The 18160-nt window shown below is 52.0% G+C and overlaps 1 protein-coding gene across 5 annotated transcripts in view; it reads left to right on the forward strand.

The window, feature by feature from the left end:
* CPNE8 (copine 8) overlaps positions 1-18160 on the forward strand; it is a 269466-nt gene that overhangs the window by 39143 nt on the left and 212163 nt on the right. The window lies entirely within an intron of this gene.

An 18160-nucleotide genomic window follows, 5' to 3' on the forward strand; every position in this document is an offset into this window, starting at 1 on the left:
TATTAGTCTATAAGGTGCCACAGGATTCTTTGCTGCTTTTACAGATCCAGACTAACACGGCTACCCATCTGATACTTGAAATAAGTTACTACTTTACAGCTGTTCAGTACCCTGCTCTAAATAAGTTAATGGTCTCAGTTCATTTTCTAGGAGACAGATGTCAGTGTCATTTACATGTAGTACTGTACACTTGTTGGTGCTCTTAGCAAAGAGGCTAGGCATTCAGTGGATGTAGAAATTGGATTCCTGTCTTAACCTCCTAGTCAATGCAGAGATACGTTGATATAACAGCGAGGGAAAACAATGGTGTTGCTTGTGTTGTACCTGCTCTCCAATTAGAGGACTTCCTTTTGCAGGACTGATAATTCTGTACCTTTCATCACTAAATTCATTAACAGCAATAAGGGGAAATATCTTATTCTATAGATTTAGAAATGTGTTTTTAAATGATTCATTCTGAAACTCAAAATTATAATTTTTAAAGCTACAGGCTATTACAGAAAACAAATCTTGCATTCATGCTCTAGTGACCAGATAGGAATTCTCTAATCTGTTTTGAGCCTATGACTGAAGAGCTACTAATGCTGCAATCACTAATTCCTTTCAAACATCATTGGAAGAGCTTCTCTGTTGTGAAAAGCTGGTGTACCACTTCGTTGAAGCCTCTTTTTTAAAAGAATTGCTTGTTTCCTTCTTCTCTGCTAGTTTGTTAAATAAAATATAAATGTTTGGATCAGTTCCCATTAATAGTAGTAACCATTTGTGTTGTCAAAGGCTGTGAACCAAGAGGCTCCCCCTGTTTCAATTGGCTTAGTTTCCTTATGCTAGGTATAGGCCTGTCACCATTAAGGGTTGATGGGAGGCTGAGCCACTGTCTTTTCAGATATCAGAGGGGTAGCCGTGTTAGTCTGGATCTGTAAAAGCAGCAAAGAGTCCTGTGGCACCTTATAGACTAATAGACTTATTGGAGCATTAGCTTTCGTGGGTGAATACCGACTTCGTCGGATGCATGACATGCAATACGTCTGTTAGTCTATAAGGGGCCACAGGACTCTTTGTGGCTTTTCAGAGCTGTGCTGTACTCTGCTTTGAAGTCTCTGAGACCCCTTGGGCCTTTGCTGCCTCATTACTGGTTCACAGCTCTGACTAATACTATAATCAGCACCATTTCTCTCTCCCTCTCCCTGTCCTATGTCTGTCACTTCAACTATTCCTAGACTCCAAGTTCCCCTACCTCTATGTATCCTTTTCTCTTATTCCAGTACTTTCCTAACCTTACCTCCAGCCACCCATCCAGAGAAACTTACCCTTTACTTCAAGTGATGTCCCTGTGGATGCTCCCACTCTCACACCTACCTTGTTAGTTTCAGATTTTTTTTTACCAAATCTTGAAAAATAATATATTTAAAGAAAAGCAAACACATGAAACAAAATAAAAGCATGAGTTCTGTAACCTGTATTTTATATCCTTAACATTGTGAATTTGAAACTGAATCAAAAGCTTCTCATCCAAACCAAATACAATTTAGTGTAAACCTATGTTTCTTCTTCGAGTGATTGCTCACATCCATTCCAGTTAGGTGTGCGCGCCGCGCGTGCACGTTCGTCGGAAACTTTTTTACCCTAGCAACTCCAGTGGGCCGGCAGGTCGCCCCCTGGAGTGGCGCCGCCATGGCGCTCGATATATACCCCTGCCGGCCCACCCGCTCCTCAGTTCCTTCTTACCGCCGTGTCGGTCGTTGGAACTGTGGAGCGCGGCATAGCTGTCCTCCACGTCCCTAGCTCTCCTTGTTATCTCTCGTTATTGTTATAGTTGTTAGTTAGATCGTTAAGTATAGTTAGTAAGTAATTAAGTGTAAATAGTGTTGTAGATAGTTGTTCGCCGGGGGCTGTAGCCCTTCCCGGCACCCGGCACCGGGCTCATGCCTGGTTCGCCGGGCTTTAAGCAGTGTGCGGCCTGTAAGAAGCCTATGCCTACCAGCGACCCCCACGACGCGTGCCTGAAGTGCCTGGGGGAATCGCACAGATCGGACAAGTGCCGCATCTGCAAGGCTTTTAAGCCCAGGACAAAAAAGGAGAGAGACCAAAGACTCCGGACTCTCCTCATGGAGGCGGCACTTGACCCGGCGGCTTCGCAGGCCGTGATCTCGGCGCCGGCACCGGATCGCACCGGCACCGGGAAGACTCCCCGGCACCGACCTTCTCCGGCACCGGGTGCAGAGCCGAGACCGTCAGCGTCTGCTACTCCAGCCAGGCAGACCCGACTGGAACGCCCGGCCTCGACATCGGCTGCGGCGCCGCCGGCACCGTCGACTCCGGGCCCGGCGGGTCCGTCGAGTCCGGTGCCGCCAAGCTCCCCCATAAGATCTGGGGTTGAGATATTGGTCCCATCCACGCCGGAGACCTTCGCCTTGGCACGGGACCTCATTGCCTTGACGGAGCCTACTCAGCTACCACCCCTGGTACCTCCGGTGCGGGTCGCATCTAGAGGCAAGCCCATGATGTCGGCACCGTCTCGGGACTCGCGCTCGCAGTCCAGGTCCCGACGTCACAGCAGATCAAGATCCCATCGCCGCTCGCAGTCCCGGCACCGCTCCCCTCGGCGGTACCGGTCACACTCGCGGCACCGATCGACCTCCAGACGGTCGCGGTCTGACTCCAGCCGCCGATACCGGCACCGTGACTCCAGGAGCCAGTCCCGCCGTCACTCGCCGCACCGGTCGACCTCCCGGCCCTGAGCTGGTGGCAGGTCCCGGTCCCGGTCGACCTCCCGGCACCGCGTCGGTGGCAGGTCCCGGTCCCGATCCCGGCACCGAAGCAGCGGCCGGTACCGGTCCAGATCCCGGCACCGAGACAGAACCCGGTCCCGGTCCCGATCCCGGCACCGCTATGACTCCCGGTACCGATCCCCGGCACCAAGAACATCTTCGCTGCCGACCCGCGCAGACCCTTACCAGCCAGGGTCGGCCCCGCCGTGGCCTTCTAGGCAGCCGTCGGTGTCTTCGCAGACGGACAGCGGGTATGCGCTGGGCACCGACCGGCAGGCGGCGCTCTTTCAAGACCCGCCGCAACAGGACCAAGGCCCGCAGCAGTGGGGGTTTTGGACCCCATGGGCATACCATCAAGCCCAGGGCCCCCAACAGCTTCCTGCTAGGCCTGCGACGGCAGAGCACAGGGTGCCGGAAGCCTCGTTGTCTCGCCCCCCTCCCTCCCCGGATGGAGAGGAAGGGTCCAAGCAGCAAGACTCCGCTCTGGCTCCTGAGACAGAGGTGAGGGCCGAGGGGGACCCCCCATTGGACACTTTCTTGCCGGGGGTCTCCTCATCCTCCTCCCCTGATGAAGCGGTGGCTGGCACCTCCTCCAGTAGCCCCCCCCCCCCCGCTGGATCTCAGGGCGCACCAAGACCTCCTTAGGCGAGTAGCTCAGAATCTGAGCCTACAAGCCGAGGAGGTCTCGGAGATCGAGGATCCGATTGTCACCATCCTCTCGTCGGATGCTCCCACCAGGGTCGCCCTACCCTTCATAAGGACGATCCAGGCCAACGCCAATACTATCTGGCAGTCACCGGCCTCCATCCCCCCTACGGCGAGGGGCGTCGAGAGGAAGTACATGGCCCCCTGTAAAGGCTATGAGTACCTCCATGTCCACCCGACACCGTGTTCCCTGGTGGTACAGTCGGTGAATGACAGGGAGCGTCATGGGCAGGAAGCTCCAGCCCCCAAATCCAGGGAAGCCAGGCGTATGGACCTCCTTGGACGCAAAGTCTACTCGGCTGGGGCACTGCAGCTCAGGGTTTCGAACCAACAAGCCCTGCTCAGTAGGTACGCGTTCAACTCATGGGTGGCAGCGGACAAATTTAAAGAGCTGCTGCCGCAAGACGCCCGCCAAGAATTTGCGGCCATCCTAGATGAGGGCAAGAAGGTTGTGCGTACATCGTTGCAAGCTTCTTTGGACGCTGCAAACTCGGCTGCCTGCACCCTCGCCTCGGGGGTAACGATGCGCCGTATCTCCTGGCTGCAGGTCTCTGGCCTTCCTCCGGAGCTCCAACATACCATCCAGGACCTACCGTTCGAAGGCCAGGGCCTGTTTTCGGAAAAGACAGACCCCAGACTTAAGAGTCTCAAGGACAATCGGGTCATTATGCGCTCCCTCGGGATGCACACGCCGGGAACGCAGCGCAGACCCTTCCGGCCACAGCAGCAACAGCAGCGCAGGCCATACCCCCAGTTCCGCCAACGGCAGGACCTCAATAGGCGCCGTGGCAGGAATGGAAGGCGTAGGCATTCGGGGAACCAAGGGGGGCAGAATCAAGGCTCCTCTAAGCCCCCGCCTGGACCCAAGCCTTCATTTTGAAGGTGCGCCCGAGGGTGCAGTAACAGTTTCCCCCACGGATCCTTCCCCCCCGTTTTCCAACCGCCTTTCGTTTTTCCTTCCGGCGTGGACCCAAATAACATCGGACCGCTGGGTCTTGCGTACGGTGCAGACGGGATACCGCCTGCAGTTTACATCGTTTCCTCCTTCCCGCCCCCCTTCCTCGTCCCTCTTCAGGGACCCCTCTCACGAGCAATTCCTTCGACAGGAGGTACAGACGCTCCTCAACAAAGGAGCTATAGAGGCGGTTCCGGAAAACGAGAAAGGCAAGGGGTTTTATTCCCGCTACTTTCTGATCCCCAAGGCCAAGGGAGGCCTCAGGCCTATCCTCGACCTGCGAGAGCTCAACAAATATCTAGTAAAGTTGAAGTTCCGCATGGTATCCCTGGGGACCATTATCCCATCCCTGGATCCGGGAGACTGGTACGCCGCCCTCGACATGCAGGACGCTTATTTTCACATTGCCATTTGGCCACACCACAGACGTTTCCTTCGTTTCGTGGTGGGCCCCCTTCACTACCAATTTGCAGTCCTCCCATTTGGCCTTTCTACGGCCCCGAGGGTATTTACAAAATGCATGGCAGTCGTTGTGGCACATCTTCGGCGCAGTCGTATCCACGTGTTCCCTTACCTAGACGATTGGTTAATTCGGGGCACGTCGGAACTGCAAGTTTGCAGCCACGTCCGCGTGATCACCGGCCTGTTTGCTACCTTGGGCCTCATGATCAACATGGACAAGTCCACCCTGATCCCCACGCAGAGGGTGGAGTTCATCGGGGCCGTCCTGGACGCCACCGTGGCCAGGGCTCTTCTGCCGTTGCCGAGGTTCCAGGCATTGTCGGCGATCGTTCAACGACTGCGGGCAGCCCCCTTGACATCAGTGCGGACATGTCTAACCCTGTTAGGCCACATGGCAGCATGCACGTTTGTGACCGGTTATGCTCGGCTCCGCATGAGGCCCCTCCAGTTGTGGCTCATTGAACATTACCGGCCGGCAAGGCAGCCGCTAGACATGCTGATCACAATCCCCCAGGGGGTGTTAGATTCTCTCGACTGGTGGCTAGACCAGTCCGTAGTGTGTGCGGGGCTCCCTTTCCACCCACCTCAGCCCTCGGTGTCCCTGACAACGGATGCCTCAGATCTCGGCTGGGGGGCCCACCTGGGAACCCTGAGAACGCAGGGCCTGTGGTCCCCGCAGGAGGTGAGGTTGCACATCAACATGCGGGAGTTGAGAGCGGTCCGCCTTGCTTGTCAAACGTTCTGTCACCAGCTTCGAGGTCGTTGTGTCGCGGTGTTTACCGACAACACGACGACCATGTACTATATCAACAAGCAGGGCGGCACCAGATCCTCTCCCCTATGTCACGAGGCGATGCGACTCTGGGACTTTTGTGTAGCCCACTCCATTCACCTCACGGCTTCCTTCCTCCCCGGAGTACGGAACACGCTGGCGGATCGCTTGAGCAGATCCTTCCTATCGCACGAGTGGTCCCTTCGCCCGGACGTCGCCCTCTCCATCTTCCAGAGGTGGGGTTATCCCCGTGTGGACCTCTTCGCGTCCGGGGGGAACAAGAAGTGCCAGGCGTTCTGCTCCTTTCAGGACAGGGAGCCCGGGTCTATAGCGGATGCCTTCCTTATTCCGTGGACGACCCACTTGTACTACGCGTTTCCCCCGTTTCCTCTGGTCCACAGGGTCCTTCTGAAGGTGCGCAGGGACAGGGCTCGCGTGATCATGGTAGCCCCGGCGTGGCCCAGGCAACATTGGTACCCCATGCTGCTGGACCTGGCCATAGCCGACCCAGTTCCCCTGCCCCTTCACCCGGACCTGATTACCCAGGAGCACGGGACTCTCTGTCACCCGGACCTGCAGTCGCTGCACCTAGCGGCGTGGTTCCTGCGTGGCTGACCGGCTCTGAACTGCGCTGCTCCACACCGGTGCGGGAGGTGCTTTTGGGCAGCAGGAAGCCTTCCACGAGAGCGACATACTCGGCCAAGTGGAAGCGTTTCTCCTGTTGGTGCGTGGAGAAAGGTCTCCGCCCTATGGAAGTTTCGGTGGCCAATATCTTAGACTACGTTTGGTCCCTCAAACAACAGGGTCTGGCGATATCGTCGTTGCGGGTCCACCTGGCAGCTATCTCCACCTTTCACCCGGGTGGGGATGGTCGCTCTGTTTTTTCTCACCCGACGGTGTCTAGATTCCTTAAGGGGCTAGAACGTTTATACCCTAACGTCCGACTCCCTGCTCCAACCTGGGATCTTAACCTGGTGTTGTCTCGGCTCATGGGGCCCCCCTTTGAGCCGTTAGCTACTTGCTCCCTACTTTATCTCTCTTGGAAGACTGCCTTTTTAGTAGCTATCACCTCAGCTAGGCGGGTGTCGGAACTCCGGGCTCTTGTGGTAGACCCCCTGTATACAGTCTTCCACAAAGATAAGGTGCAGCTGAGGCCACACCCTGCCTTTCTCCCCAAGGTAGTCTCGACCTTCCACATCAACCAGGAGATATTCCTTCCGGTTTTTTTCCCGAAACCTCACTCTTCAGGCAGGGAGCAGCAGCTCCACTAGCTTGATGTCCGTAGGGCTCTCGCGTTCTATGTGGAGAGGACCAAACCCTTCCGCAAATCCCCCCAGCTTTTCGAGGCGGTAGCGGACCGCATGAAGGGGCTTCCTATCTCCTCCCAGAGGTTATCCTTCATGGGTAACGTCCTGTATCAGGACCTGCTATGACTTGGCCCACGTCCCTACGGGCCGTGTGACTGCGCATTCTACCAGGGCGCAGGCGTCGTCGCTGGCTTTCCTCGCCCGTGTGCCCATCCAGGAAATCTGTCGGGCAGCGACCTGGTCATCGGTCCACACCTTTGCTTCCCACTACGCCCTGGTCCAGCAGTCAAGAGAGGATGCGGCCTTCGGATCTGCAGTGCTCCATGCCGCGACTTCTCACTCCGACCCCACCGCCTAGGTACGGCTTGGGATTCACCTAACTGGAATGGATGTGAGCAATCACTCGAAGAAGAAAAGACGGTTACTCACCTTTGTAACTGTTGTTCTTCGAGATGTGTTGCTCACATCCATTCCACACCCGCCCTCCTTCCCCACTGTCGGAGTAGCCGGCAAGAAGGAACTGAGGAGCGGGTGGGCCGGCAGGGGTATATATCGAGTGCCATGGCGGCGCCACTCCAGGGGGCGACCTGCCGGCCCACTGGAGTTGCTAGGGTAAAAAAGTTTCCGACGAACGTGCACGCGCGGCGCGCACACCTAACTGGAATGGATGTGAGCAACACATCTCGAAGAACAACAGTTACAAAGGTGAGTAACCGTCTTTTTTTCAGCTAAAAGGAGGAGCAGGCTCTTCTTATGGGGAGGGAGTCAAAGCCCCATTATACAGAAAGGTGGAAAGCAATGAGTCTTTTCGTTTTTAATGGATGCATCAAAAGAATATAGGGGCAAGAGATAACTGAATAATGATGGAACCGTATGTTTCTAATGGCAGGGCCTTCAGGTCTGAAAGTGGATGAAGTTACCAGTGAAATGGGCATTATATGTAACTTTTTGCTTGGTATTCTACATTCAGGAGAGATGGCAGTTTCTAAAAGAGACCATATTACACAAGAGCACACTATCCTGATGCAAAGAAAAGATAAAAATAACAAGAGACCCATAGGGCTGCATCAGGAGCTCTATAATAACATGACAATTAAAAGGAATCCTGGACAAAGAACGAACAGATAAGGATGAGTATAAAAGAATAGCACAAGTGTTTAGAGATGAAATCAAAAGGCTTTGGCACAAATGAGTTACACCTAGCAAGGGACATACAAAACCTCTTCTTATTGCCTTTTAAGTGCAATAGAAGTAAAAGAGAGGTAAAGTAAAGTTAGGCCTGTTACTTAAGGGAAATAAGCAAATAATGAATGACGCAGCAAAGGCTGAAGTGCATTAATGCCTTTTTTGCTTCAGGCTTCACTAAAAAGGTTAAGTGTGACTAGATGTTTAACACAATATTAACTAATAATGGGGAGGGGATCTCTGGGCAGAATAGTGAAATAATAGGTTAAAGAATGTTTAGATAAATCATATATCTTCAAGACAGTGGGATCTGATGAATTTCACTGCAGAATACTTAAGGAACTAGCCAAACTGATCTCTGACCCATTAGCTATTATTTTTGTGAACTCTTGAGTATTGGTGAAGTCCCAGAAAACTGGAGAAGTGCAGACATATTACCTATGTTCAAAAAAGGGAAAAATGAGCACCCAGGGAATACAGACCATTCAGTCTAACTTCAATACCTGGAAAGATGCTGGAACAAACTTAAATCATTTTATTCAAACCTGGAAGATAATGTGATAAGTAAGAGCCAATGTGGATTTGTCAAGAAGAAATCATTCCATAAGTGTATGCTTATAAAATTTGTGGATGGCTCTGTCACTCTGAGTGCAGAAGTTGGGGCCACAAGGATTTTAAAAATTAATACTTGCCACTTCAGGCTTGTATTACACTCCCAAGGTTACAGCTTTTTTCTGACCTTGGCTTGGTAAATGCTGCCACCACCTAAAATGCAAAAAAACCGCTTTGAACCCAGGAAGGAGCACTTTGGAATTTCTCCCTGTGGGGTACCCTCAAGCCCTTTCACACACACACCCCCCATCCACGGTAGAGCTAAGAACGAAAACAAAGGAAATTAGCTGTGGCTATCAGCTAATCACACAACATACACAAACCTCTTAGGACTCCAAAAATCCAATCCTATTCTTAAAACAAATAAATAAATAAATTTTTATTAAAACAAAAAGGAAGAAAATACATCTGGAACTTACACTTTTTGCTAGATCTTAAAAGAAACAATTACAAAAGTCAAGCACCCAAAATAGCTTTCTTGGGGGTTCAGCTTAAAGATTACAAGCAAACAAAAGCATTAGGGGTTAGCACAGAGGAGATCCACAAGCCTTAAAAAAAAAAAATAGCGTCTAGCTAAACATTCTGATCTACTTACACATTTGGAGTTCAGATAAGTAGTTGTAGGTATGATCTGATGATTTATGATCGTGCCTGGCTTAAGCTACTTGTAGCATGGCTGCTTTGTCCCTCCAGCCCAGAAGATAACAGAGAAAGGGAAAGTTTCTTTCCCCATTTTAAAAAAGTTCTAGCCTTCCCATTGGATCTTTTGGTTAGGTGCCCACTGTCCCTGCCTGCAGGTATATGGGATCTTGGGGAGCAATTACCACACAGGTGGGGTGCAAAATAAACTTTATTAAGAAAATGCAAAAACAGGGAAAATTTAATAGTGAGGGGTATGGGGTTTGTTAAGGTAGGCAATTGGGGAGGGAGTTCTTTTAGTATAGTATAGGGGGTTTCAATAGTGGGGTACAATACAGTGGGGTACAATACAGTTGGTAACCAACTAACACTGAAGTATAAATGTAACAGGTAGCTAACAATTTCTAGGTAAAGGGTGTGTCACAGCAGCATATAACCAACTAACAGTTATGGGTAAAATGTGTTAAATAACCAACAACTCTAGGTAAAAATGTGTCACAGTGGTGTAAATATAAAATGTGAGGTGTGTGAGAGAGAAAAAGGGTAACCAATGGGGTTTTATGCTAGACTTCAGTAATACAATTGAGGTTTGGCAGCAGTAGGAGCGGGGTGAACACGTGGGGGAAGGGATTAAAAGAGAGAGAGAGAGAGAGAAAGGCAGTGGTAGAGGAATGAGGTTAGGGGATGGGGGAAGAGGAGCACGTGGTGGAGCAGAAACCAAAGATAGAGGCGCTACAGAGGAAGATTTAAACTCAGGGAGACACAGAGAGCAGAAAGGCTGCAAGTTTAAACAGCAGAGAGACTGCAATGAGTGACTGGGGAGCTCGGGGGGGGGGGAGGATTGGGGCAGTGGGAAGACAAATTCAAATAGTAAAAACCTTATCTATCCCCTAACTTAATCAAACTTATATAAAATGACAAGCAGCTACAGAATACAACCAGGCAATGATTTTCTAAACTTATCTTAACCAACAATTAGGCAACACAACAAATATCACAGAAACTTACAAGCTCTACAATCTTAACAAACTATGACTTATTAAATTAAAAAAAAACAAGACCTATGGTGCACCTTATGCTATGGGGAGGTTACAGAGGGCAGAGTGGTATGTATCCAGGACCCAGCTCCCAAGGAAGCCAAGGGATGGTGGCTACAGCGGTGGATACAGCTGAAAGCAGAGAGCCCCAAGGCAAAGCCCACAGGAGCAGAGCTTAGCAGTGGCAAAGAGCCCTGTAGTTTAAGAGAGGTTTTAAGACACAGACCAAGGTTTAGCTTGAGTCTGTGTGCTGGGGAAACAGAGCCAGCAGCTAAAATAATAAAATAAAAGTATAGAAAGTTTTACAGAGGGATTCTTACCAGTCCCCAAGGCAGCAGCAAAGGCAGAAGCAGCAGCAACATCAGAAGAGGCAAGGAGGGTTCGGTACAGTCTCAATAATCAGGAGATCTCTCAGGTAGCAATTCGTTCTTCGTGGTGGGGGGGTTTTCAAAAACGGGGGTACGCTCAAAAATAAAACGAGAGCGGAGAAAGGACCCCCCAGAACCCCTGGCTGATCAGACCAGGCAGCAATGCAGGAACCTTTCTGAGGTGTGTTTCAAAAATGTCTGGTTTTAAAGGCAAACTTGGGCAGTTTCCCACCAGTAATCCTGATAGGCTCCCTCTGTCACAGGGGAGGGGGCACAGGGGAAAAACTGAAGGTAAACCCAGAGACATGCCTGGACATAGTCCTGTGCAATAGGTGACTCAAGAGCACATGAGACTATGACTCATGCCCAGGATCTTAAAACCACAATAGGCCTTGCAGCTCTGGACATTGCCTACCCTACACCAAGCCCAGGTTCAACGAGGTGATAACAGGACTAACCCTTTGAAAAGGGCAGTGGTCCCACTTAGCATGCAGCACAAGTGGCCATCCCTTTGAGAAGGGCAATGGCTCTTGTTAAACAACTTAAGGGGCCCTCCCTTTGAGAAGGGCAGTGGCCCTGGTAAACAACTTAACAGCCAGGGAAGGGCGGCCACAGGAGAACAGAAAACAAAATGGAGTCTGGGGAAACAAAATGGAATAGGGGAATAGCTGTAACGGACATGCCCCCCTGGCCGACCTGAACGGGCTGTGAGGGGGATGTCCCATGCAAAGACCAAAAAAAGAAAAAAAAAGAAAAAAAAAAGGTTTTACAAGTCATCGTCTTCGTAATATGGAGGTGGTGGTTTGCTGCTGTCCAAGGGGATGGAGGAATACCTCACCTGCAAAGGCAGGGCTGACACAACCTTATGAATTAGCTGCTTGACCACTGCTATCCCCAACAGAAAGGCCACAAGAACAATAGCCACAGTAATAAGCCACTGCTTGATGGACTGAGCCCAGGTCCCCAACCCCCAGCTGGACCACTGAGCTTGCCACCAATCCCACTGCTTACGCTCTTCACGAATCTGGACGGCGAGGGATGATAGTTGGTCAGCCACGGCTGAGACATTGTTCCACCCAGGCTGAAGGCGCAGGCAACATTGTCCTTTAAAGCGAGGATCAAGGTCCTCCAAGGCGACACAAAAGTCCTTCTGTAGGATGGTCTGGATCAGAAGACGGTTCTGCTCGGCATAGTTGGCTAGGATAGTGAGGGCGTCGCTGGTTCGACGAAGTCCTTCTGCTGTGATGTTGGTGAGGGCCTCCAGACCAAGCGACAGTCCACGGATTTGCTGTAAAGTTAAACTGTATGAGAGGGGGTTAAACTGTATGTACCCTCCTATGACCATCTCGGTGGCTGACTTGAGTCGCTCCCATGCGGTGGCTGTTTGTCGTTTGCGTGGTGAGGAGAAGAAGGGGCGACGGTGGTGAAAGAGCCCTCCTCCCTTTATGACGAGTTGCCCGATGGCACATACCCCCTTTGGGAATGCGGGTAGAGCAGTCCGGGCAATGTTGTTCCCACAGAGCCACACTTGTCCTGGGGAAGAGGGTAAAAACTGGTCATGGATGGAGCTTCGCTGGGGGGATTTCTGGCCAGGTGGTATATCGACCTCCATCCATAGTAGGTGGGCGGCTCTGACCTGTCTCAGTTCTACATGGGTCTGAGCTGTGGATAAGTATTGGGTGGGGTTAAACACTGTACTTGTTGAAAGATGATTAATAAACCTGGTGAACTCAGTGCGGTATCTTGAGCTTCCTTTCTTGGGGTTTGAGTTAGGCCGAGGTCCTATGAACCATTGGGTGCAATTGGGATACTGCCCCAACGGAGTAGGATTGGAGAAGCCAAAGAACACGATGCAGGGGGCTGCTGGGAGTGGTCCTGTCACCGCAACAGGGGCGAATGAGTTGGGTCTTCGGTCGTCGCTGGTGGTGTTGCACGTGAACAGAGGCCGATGAACCCAGTTTGTGTTGTTGCAGGCTGAAGCTGGATGCTGTGGAGTCAGGTTCGTGAGGGGGAGGAACTCCCAGAGGAAGGGGGACCCTCCCTCTGAGGCCTTTGGTCTTGTACAGGCAACGCAATCGTGTGATGGGGGGACATCTGACAGGTTCCCGATGAGGACCTCCTGTAGGGCGTAGGCTCTCAACCAGGCAACCAGAGGGTTTTCTCGAGGCGGGGTGGCAATCATGGCGACTGATTCCTACGGAGACATAAAAGAAAGGTGGCCCCTCTTAGGGCCTGTTATGACCGAACACTAAGCCAGTTGTGGTGGACCAGGTCAGGCTTGCCCCGTCCATCTATTTGAATATGATAGGTGTTAGGGAACCGGCCAGGTGTGATGATGGTGGCTGCTAGTGGAGTGCAGGTTCCCTGGGCATTGGGAATAGAGACCCACACTGGCTGAGAAATACTATAGGCAGGTTTCCAAGGTTCCCGTGGTTTAGGAGCAATTTCTGGCCATCGGCTGTATGCTGTATTAAGGGAAATGAGGGCTTGAGGCAGGACCCAGTCCCACCCCTTGTAATCAGGGGTGCCAAGTATGGCCCGAATCTGGGTCTTCAGCATTCCGATCCGTCTCTCCACGACTCCGTTGCTTTGGGGGTGATATGGCAGGTGGGTGTGAAGACGCACCTCCCACTGGGACACCGTCTGGTCTATAGCTTTACTGGTGAACGGTGGCCCTCCATCGGTCTGGATCTCTTCGGGTGCCCCCCAGGCAGCAATTACCTGGAGAAGAGCTACAGAAACAGCTGGTGCAGTAGATGGCCTGAGGGGAGAACACATTAACTGACGAGACCCTAGGTCAACTATTACAAGCCCCTTTGAATACTGTTTGGCCCCCGGGAGGGGGCCAATGAGGTCCATCTGCCAGGTTTTACCTGGGCTAAAGTGCTCAGGGCTATAAGCACCATGAGCATAGACAGGCTTGTTAGTGACTCGTGCCTGTTGGCAGCTCAGACACCCTTGAACAGCTTGGGTGCACTGCTGCCTAGACACGCTCGATGTTCGTCTCCCTCGGTCAGTCAACAGCTGATGTAGGGCACGGGCAGGCAGGTGCCCCCACTCTTTATGAAGCCAGGTGATGAAGGGATCACTGCAAGAGATAATGTTAACCTGGGATATGTTACACTTATATTCTCGGAGTTGTAGATCCAGGCTGGAATGAAGAGGGTTACTGTCAGACCTGTGTGAAGGACAATGAGTAACAAACCATGGCAGCTTGGACTGTGCTGCCAGTTGAGTAATCTGTGCCCATATTTCTTCATGAGCGGTGGGCCGTCCTTCTCCCATCAGGATGGACACGCAGTAGCTCGAGTCCACTCCCAGGACCACGCGTGTTTTCGGGTGGGCTGCCACAATGTGAGAGGCTGCCAGTAGGACGCCTTCTGCTTCGGCCTTCTGAGCTGAGCTGGAAAAATCTAAGGGTTTAACTTTGAGGGTGTTACAGGTAGCACACAGCATTCCTGCTCGGGGAGAAGGCGATGTGCCCCCATCAGATACAATCCAAGGGGCATAGGCACTCAGTTGGGCAATAGCCCCCGGCTCAGTGGGAGCTGCAGTGGAGGAGGACTTGAGGGCCCAATGTCCAAATACCTCCTGAGCCTGGTAAACGAGTCGCTCCCAGGTAGCAGGGGCTCCCTGGAACTGGGGAACCGGGGTGAAGGTGAGGTATGGGAGAAGCTCCACATGAGGCCCCTTTAGGGTGCCTGTGGCAGATTTACCCCATGGGAGAGCACACTGGACAGCAAGCATGGCAATGCCCACAGGCCCATAACGATATTCGGGTCCTGACAACTTCCGGGCCTGATTGTGGACAGGGAGGTCCTCTTGGGACACAGTTACGGCCACATGGTCTGAGGACACAGTGAGGGTAATCTCAATAGGGTTGGTGGGATTCCATTGAGCCAAGGTGGGCCCAGAGCCCAACCAGGCAGCCAGGGAAGACACCGCCTGCTCAGCCTCTGGTGTCCAAGGGGTTTTAATGTTCCTGGCATATTGCTGCAAAACAGATAGTTGTGGCAACAAAGCAGCAGGGAGAAACTGTCTGTGATAGTTAATTACACCTAACACATGCTGCACTTCACGTCTGGGGGGAGCTACCCCCAAGGGGAAAGAATTCGTGAGTGGGTGGTAAGTTAAGTGGCGTAGCTGTCCCTTTTCTACAGTAAAACCTAAAAACTGAAAGGTAGAAGTAGCAGTGAGGACACTTTTAGGCAAACTGAGGTTCCACCCATCGGTGGATAAAGCGGCCTGAACCTGTTCAGTGACCTTTTGTACTTCAGTTGGTATGGTGCCAGTTATAAGAATGTCGTCCACGTAATAGACAACATGAATGTTGGGGAGGGATGGTACCTTCTCTAATGTGCAGGTTAGGGCCTCACGGGCACAGGCAGGTGAGTTTTTGTACCCTTGGGGACACGCTTGCCATTGGTACTGGGCTCCCTGGTAAGCGAAGTTTAACAATCCCTTGGGGTCATAGAGGGGGATCTGATAAAACATATCTTTTAGGTCTATTGTACAGGCCCATTGGTTAGTGTCGTCCAGTAGGATGCGTTCTATAGTGGGGATATCCCATTTGGCGGCGAATGCTACTGATCGTATGTGTTTGTTAGCGGCGCGATAATCTATAACCATCCTGTACTCATTGGTTTTGCGTGGTTTTGGGATTCCCCATGCACTGGACAAGTATTTGCTCGCTGACACACGCCGAATCTTGTTATCATTAAGCAATGTTTCAATGAGCTGGGCAATGTGTGGTTGACCTTCTGGGGCTGTGGGTATGGGTCTGTATTTCCAGGGTGTGGGGTTGAGAAGTTCAGGTTCATGGGGGGCACTGGCACCCGATAGGGTGACTGGTAGTGCATCAAGCACGGCTTCGGCCAGTTTAAAACGCCGTAGCTCCCGAACCCCAAGGAGTGGCATGGGTCCCACTAGGGCCCGAAATGTTACTGGTGTGTGGCCTATGGATGCGTGTACCTTTACTTCTGCACGGGGTTCTGTGCTGTTGAGGCCTTGCACATAAATGGTGTGTCCTGTGGGGGTGTGAGGGACGTGAGGAGGAACAATGGACACCTGTGCCCCCGTGTCCAGCAAAAAGGGGATGACGAGACCCTTGTCAAAAACTAGCGGATAATAGGGGCGGGGGTCCCCTTGCCGGGTGCTGGCCGCCGCCAAGCACCCGGCCATTACCCGTTTTTTGGCTGGGAAGGTTCTGAGCGCTCTTCCCATCCCAGAGCTATGGCCAAGGCTCTTTGCTGCTCACTATTGAGCTTACGTACAACCTCCTTAGTGAGGCCCTTGTACAATAAGAACCCAAAAATTTTGCGTTCTGTAAATGAATGCTGTGAGTACTGGGGCCTGGGTTGTGAACTGGCGTGTGGGGGGTGTGGACTGGCGTGTGGGGGGTGTGGACTGGCGTGTGGGGGGTGTGGACTGGCGTGTGGTGGGGGTGGACTGGCGTGTGGTGGGGGTGGACTGATGGGTAGAGCTTGGGCTGAGGGCCATCTTATTTTCTCGAGGGCTTCATAGAGTCGCCCAATGGGGCGCCTAGCATACCCCCTTAGCCACAGAACTGCCCCAGTGTCAGGGGTGGTACTGCTATCCATGGCTAAGTCAATGGCAGCTTCGTCTATGGGTATCTCGGTGGGGTCAATAACGTGTCTGAAGGCATTGACCTGGTTAATCTGAGCCTGAGTAAGCCCCAGAGGGTGTTGGGTAGGGGACCACAGCATGATGGACCCCCCTGCGATGGCACATCTGAGGGAAGAGATGTCCTTGACGCTTCCTCTGGGGACTTGGATCCCTTGAAGGGAGTGCTGTAAATGGAGGAAGGCCAGTGCTGGGGCGGTCAGGGGCCATGCAGTGTTAGATATTACCAGGCTCCCTGAGAGACCCCTGGACCAGCTACTGGTCCTGGCTAATACTATGCCCTCTTCTCTATCCACTAACTCTTGTCCGTTTTCCAGAGCCAGGCGGCCTAGCCACAGTAGTGGTGGCTCATTGGCCCCCCTAGCGGTGTCCGAGATGAACTCCTTCATCTCTGCTTTGGAGCGAGGTCGGAGTTCTGTCACCTGTGTGGTATTGCCCTGGTTATCAATCTTTATACGACTGATGGATACCGGCAGGGCTTCACCAGAGGTGACAGTGGGTGCAGGTTCATGGGTTTGGGCCTCTAGAGGGGCTGAAGGTAGGGCTGGGTATAGTGGGGTTTTCTTGAGGGGAGATGAGGCCTCTGGGTGGGTATATGGGGGTGGTTTTTCAGGGGATTTATTGGGACTGGGCAGGCTAGAGGTCAGCGGTGGTCCCTCCTGGCTAGCCTGGCTAGTGGCCTCCTTGGCTGAGGTCATTACGGCCCCATGGAAAACAGTTAGTTTATCAAGGGCCTGAGCCAGGATCTCATAGGTAACTGTGGCTACCTTTTGGGGCTTATATATGTCATGCCACAGTTTCTTGGGCTTTCGAATTTCATCCAGCTTCTGCACCAGTTCTGTTAATATCTGGTGGGTGGGGGACCCCTGCAAAATTCGAGGTTCAGGGGCGAGCTTAGATGGAGCCCCCCCGCAGGCTTTCACAACCCTTCCCACCTCTCTCCAGAGGCGGGTGGGATCTGAATCTGCGGCTGGCTCTCCTGCCTTAGTGCAGACTGGCCGGAGGCTGGAATCAGCAGGGCTGGCCCTGAATGTGGGGTGGCAGGTTAAGAGGCACCCCACATCAGTGAGCCCCAGGTGGGTGGTATACACCCTGGAGCTCTGGCCTTTGCCAATAGTACAGACCCATTCTAGGGCCTTAGGCTGCTGTTTACTTTGCAGCAAGTGGTATTGTAGGTGGTTGGTCTGATCTTCCTCTGTCCCAGAGGTCTTGGCCTCTTTCCAGGGACAGGGAGGGCAGTAATTGTTACCCCAAGATCCTGTTCGTGACGCCATGTCCCTGTCTGCAGGTATATGGGATCTTGGGGAGCAATTACCACACAGGTGGGGTGCAAAATAAACTTTATTAAGAAAATGCAAAAACAGGGAAAATTTAATAGTGAGGGGTATGGGGTTTGTTAAGGTAGGCAATTGGGGAGGGAGTTCTTTTAGTATAGTATAGGGGGTTTCAATAGTGGGGTACAATACAGTGGGGTACAATACAGTTGGTAACCAACTAACACTGAAGTATAAATGTAACAGGTAGCTAACAATTTCTAGGTAAAGGGTGTGTCACAGCAGCATATAACCAACTAACAGTTATGGGTAAAATGTGTTAAATAACCAACAACTCTAGGTAAAAATGTGTCACAGTGGTGTAAATATAAAATGTGAGGTGTGTGAGAGAGAAAAAGGGTAACCAATGGGGTTTTATGCTAGACTTCAGTAA

The sequence above is a fragment of the Gopherus flavomarginatus genome, chromosome 1, assembly GCF_025201925.1.
Source record: "Gopherus flavomarginatus isolate rGopFla2 chromosome 1, rGopFla2.mat.asm, whole genome shotgun sequence".
In the NCBI taxonomy this organism is placed as follows: Eukaryota; Metazoa; Chordata; order Testudines; family Testudinidae; genus Gopherus; species Gopherus flavomarginatus.